Below are 5,193 nucleotides of genomic sequence, written 5' to 3' on the forward strand. Positions count from 1 at the left end.
TTGTATTTGTCTCCAGGTAACTCTTGATTTTTTCATTAGTCTCTTTGTAAACCCATTAATTGTTTAGAATCATGTATTTTAGCCTCCATGGGTTAGTGTGCTTTTTAGTTTTCATTCAATCTGCAGCCTAACCCAAGCTGTTTACTTTCAGTCTGTGTCTTTCAATCTGAAGTGGATCTCAGGTAGACAGCATATGAATGAGTCTTGTTTTCTTATCCATTCAGCCACCCTACATCTTTTGACTGGAGCATTTAATCCATTTACATTTAAAGTGATTATTGAGAGAAATGTAGTTATTGTCACTTTATTATTCACTAGAGGCCCGATGCACAATATTTGTGCACAGGTAGGGTTTCTATGCCTGGCCAGCGATCAGGGCCAATCTCTGGGGCAACCAGCAGACTGATGGGTGGCGGGGGGTGGGGGGGGAGCCCACTGGCACCTGCCTTGGCCAGCCTGGTGCCACCCGCTCACCAGCCCCACCCCCTGCCACTGCCACCAGTTGCCTCCCTCTGCAAGGCGACTGGCGGGGCAATCGGGGGTCCCCACCTAGAATCCGCCCTGGCTGGCCTGGGGCCTGCAGGCTGGGGGCAGCTCCTGCATTTAGCATCTGCCCCCTGGTGGTCAGTGTGTGTCATAGAAACCTGTCGTTTCACCGGTCATTCCACTGTTCAGTCGATTTGCATATTAGGCTTTTATTATATAGGATATTTATGTTATGTTTCACCCTTCTTCTTACTGCAGTCCCTTGAACATTTCTTGTAACACTGGTTTGGTGGTGAACTCCTTTAGCTTTTTCTTGTCTGGGAAACTCTTAATTTGTCCTTCAGTTCCAAATGATAGCTTCGTTGGGTAAGTAATCTTTGTTGTAGGTCCTTGCTTTTCATCACTTTGAATATTTCAAGCCAATCCCTTCAGGCCTGCATAGTTTCTGATGAGAAATCAGTTGAGAGTCTAATGGGAGTTCCTTGTAGGTAACTAACTGCCTTTCTCTCACTGCTTTTAAAATTATCTCTTTGGCTTGCTCCCAGCTAAGGCTCCACCATGGCTCCGAAAGGCAGCTCCAAGTAGAAGTCCGAGGAGGACCTGCTCCTTCAGGATTTCAGTTGCAACTTTTCAGCCAAGTCCTCTGCACTCTTCTTTGGGAACACCTTTATTGTGTCTGCCATCCCCATCTGGTTATACTGGCAGATATGGCATATGGATCTTATTCAGTCTGCTGTTCTGTACAGCGTGATGACACTCATAAGCACTTATTTGGTAGCCTTTGCCTACAAAAATGTGAAATTTGTACTCAAGCACAAAGTAGCACAGAAGAGGGAAGATGCTGTTTCCAAAGAAGTGACTCGAAAACTTTCTGAAGCTGATAATAGAAAGATGTCTCAGAAGGAAAAAAAATCAAAGAATCTTGTGGAAGAAGAATGAAGTTGCTGATTATGAAGCTGCAACATTTTCCATCTTCTATAACAACACTCTATTCCTGGTCTTGGTCATTGTTGCATCCTTCTTTATATTGAAGAACTTCAACCCCACAGTGAACTATATTCTGTCCATAAGTGCTTCATCAGGTCTCATCGCCTTCCTGTCTACTGGCTCCAAATAGACCATGTCAGCTTCACCCTTGGCTTTGTATCTATGGGTGGTCTTTGGTATATGGAAAAGTAGCTGGGTGGTCAGGGTGGGAGACACATAAGATGTTTTTATAGTCTGGAGCTTGAGGGTTTGAAAGACCCAACAAAATGTAATTCAATATTTGTTTAATGGCTCTTTTTTTGACAAACTGTTGAAATTACATGAATTGAAAGGGAAACTCAGAGTACCAAGACATTTATTAAAAAGGCAAATGTGTCTGGCAATGTTCTATAATCACAAGAGGAGAAAATAACTTGTTTCCTTGATCTGTCAGAGATCACAGTAACCTGGACTGAACTGTAAGTATTTGCTATAGTAGCAAGAAGTTAATAGCTGGTTCTGTGTGTTCCAAGTACAATATTACAACTTTTTGGGAACCATAAATATCAGAGTGAATCCTCTTTTCTCCCCTTACCTCTGCCTGGGGGGTGGGATTGAACTGCATGTTTACAAATCTCTGAATTTGTGATTTGAAATAACTCAATTAAAGTTAAAAACATGGTTTCTCCAATTTGGGGAAAGGAAACTTAAAAAGAAAAGATTATCTCTTTGTCCTTAACCCTTAGCATTTTAATTATGATGTGTCTTAGTGTAGACCTCTTTGGGTTCATCTCTTTAGAGACTCTGCACTTTCCTGACTTGTGTGTCTATTTCCTTTGCCAGGTTAGGGAAGTTTTCCATCATTATTTTTTCAAATAGGTTTTTCAATCCTTTGCTGTCTCTCTTCTCCTTCTGGTACCACTATATTCTGAATGTTGGTAAGCTTGTTGTCTCAGTGTACCACAGTCTTTTTGCAGCAAGGGTTCAGGAATCTGGAGAAGGGACTGTGACATAAATGGATACTAGACAAGAAATATAAATTTGGAAGGCATTTTTGGGGAGCCAGGAGGAAAGCAGCTCTCTGGTGGAGTGGCTTTCTGAATGTCTGGACCCACGGCTTTTTATTCACACATTTTGCCCTTTAGCAAACAGATATACATATCAAAGGTAAGGTTTGGTAAACAATAAAGGATTATCATGTTAGGGGAATTGCCCTCAGCTGTTTGGCAGCAGGTAATAATATGCAGATCTTCAGCCCTGCTGAAGATGTCCATCAGCCTTCTGAGGAACTTCTCTCATTTATTATGCTAACTACTGTTCTTAGCCTCCAGCATCAGAGGTCCCTTAAACTATCCTCCTTTTTAAAATTTTTTTTTTTTTTTTGGCGTTCTGATTGGGTGTTTTCAGCTACCTTATATTTGAAATTGCTGTTGAATCATCTGCTTCATGTAATCTCCTGATGATTCCTTCTAGTGTAGGCTTCTTTTAGGTTATTGCATTCTTCATTTCTGACTGTGTTATGTTTTCTATGTCCTTTTTACTGTTTTCTGTCTCTTTGCTAAAGTTCTCACTGAATTGACCTTTTTCCCCCTAAGTTTATCAAGCATCCTTACAACCAGTGTTTTGAACTCTGTATCTGATAGGTTGCTTACCTCCATTTCATTTAGTTATATTTCTGGATTTTTCTCTTGTTCTTTCATTTGATATATGTTTCTTTTTCTTATCATTTTGGCTGCCTCTCTGTGTTTGTTTCTGTGTATTAAGTAGATGTGCTACATTTCCCAGTCTTGGCAAGGTAGCCTTAGATAGTAGGTGTCCTATAGGGCCCCTAGGTGCAGTCTCCCTGGTCACCTGACTGGGTGCTCCAGGAATATCCCTTTTGTGGTTTTTATATGTCCTCCTGTTTTAGTTGAGTCTTAATTGCTCTTTCCATACTAATGTGTTGGGTAGATCCTCAAAGAGGGGATGACCACATGGAGCAGGCACCCACCCCAGCAGGGTCTGGTGCCTGCCAAGATCAACCTTTGGATATGTTGTTTGTGGAACTAATCAGATGATGCCTTGTTGTGGTCTGAAGAAGGTCACCAGGTGTGTTAGTTCTGGGGCCTATTGTGAGGGGCCCTGGTACAGACTGATGTCATCCACTGCCTATGCCCATCGTGGGGCCATCTCTTAGGAGCTACAAAGCCATCTGCAGTTGGTAGCTCCCTGTGCTAGGCCTCGAGGTGCTTGTGAGAGGATATACTGTGACCAGAGACTGGCTGCCATCCACACTGGGCCTAAGGCCGCTTAGCAAGAGGTACAAGGTATGCCAAGGCCAGGCACTGTGTGCCTGGGGCCAGCAGAACTTAAAGAGTTTTTTGTTTTTGTTCATTCTCACCAAGGATAATTTTTTCATTGATTTTTTTAGAGAAGAGTGGAAGGCAGGGAGGGAGGGGGAGAGAGAGATAAAGATAGATAGATGATAGAAGATAGATAGATAGATAGATAGATAGATAGATAGATAGATAGATAGATAAAAATCAATGTGAGAGAGACACATCTATTTTTTGCCTCCTGCACATGCTCTGCCCAGGGCCAGGGATTGAACCTGCAACCCAGGTACATGTCGTTGACTGGAAATCTAACCTATGACCCTTCGGTGTGCAAGCCAACATTCTAACCACTGAACCACTGGCCAAGGCAAGGAGAGTTTTTAAGAAAGTTTGTGGCATAGGCAATGGCTGGCCTATGTGTCACAGACACTGAAATAGCCAATGGCAGGGCATGAGTTGGGTGCCTGTGTCTCAGGGAGTCACCAGGATGAGGTGAGTGGTATTCACTAGGTTAATGCAAATTCAGATGTGGCACTGGTCTGCTGGGTGTGTGGGTGGAGGGCTGAACACATGAACAATGATGTTCCAGATCCTGAAGCCACACAGTTCAGCTTCTCTTCATATGTCTCTTGTGCCTTTAAAGCTGCTTTTCCTTTGCTGGAACTTAGGGTGAGTGTTTGTAAGTCCACGTGGGCCTTTTAAGAGGATGTCTGACCCACCAGCAGCCCTCTGTCTCACCCAGATAGAATCCCTGCTGAATTTCAAAGCTACCTGTTATGGTGACTCCTCTTCCCAAACTGGAGCCCTGGGCTGGAGAGTCCACTGTGGGGCTGGGAACCCTCTGTCCCCAGAGGGGAGCCTCTGTAGCTGAGACATCCCTCCCAATTCTCAACTGCCGCATGTGGGTGTGGGGGAAAACCTTTTCGTGTCTCCACTCCTACCAGTCTCAACGTGGCTTCTTTTTTATCCTTAGTTATAGTGTTACAGGATTCCAGGGCAGGAGGAATAGGGAAACTGAGACAGAAAAGTTAAAACAAGACCAAACAGTGTGGGCAATTTGCAGCCAGCTTGTAAATAACAAGCCATTATCTTCCACAACCAAGGACACTTGAGAACAAATGGTTAAAAGCCTCCCTAAGGAGAGAATGCAGGAAAGGAGAGGGGAAGGAGAAAGGGAAAAAAGCCTTGGCAAGTTAAAGTTGCTAGGTGCTTCTCATGAATTCTGGAAGGGCCACAGCAAAGTAAAATGGGACCTGGAGAATTATTCAGCAGAGGAATTTTAAGATCTATAGACAGGACGGTATATAATGCCTCAGACCCCATCACCCAAAGGGCTCTTCAGATTACCTGAGAGCCCGTCTGTGCTTCATAAACCAGATATAGAGATTTGCTCACCTTGCTTCTTTAATAAATTTGCTTGCTTTAA

At 43.4% G+C, this 5,193-nt stretch overlaps 1 pseudogene across 1 annotated transcript; it reads left to right on the forward strand.

Annotated features, from left to right (window-relative positions):
- Nucleotides 1-1,044: 1,044 nt before the first annotated feature.
- On the forward strand, nt 1,045-1,618 carry LOC308525173 (translocon-associated protein subunit gamma-like; annotated as a pseudogene). Its single transcript has one exon. The product of its transcript is annotated as a translocon-associated protein subunit gamma-like (transcript).
- The last annotated feature ends 3,575 nt before the right edge of the window (nt 1,619-5,193 follow it).

This window comes from Myotis nattereri (genome assembly GCF_964212035.1).
Source record: "Myotis nattereri genome assembly, chromosome: 1".
NCBI classification, from domain to species: domain Eukaryota; kingdom Metazoa; phylum Chordata; class Mammalia; order Chiroptera; family Vespertilionidae; genus Myotis; species Myotis nattereri.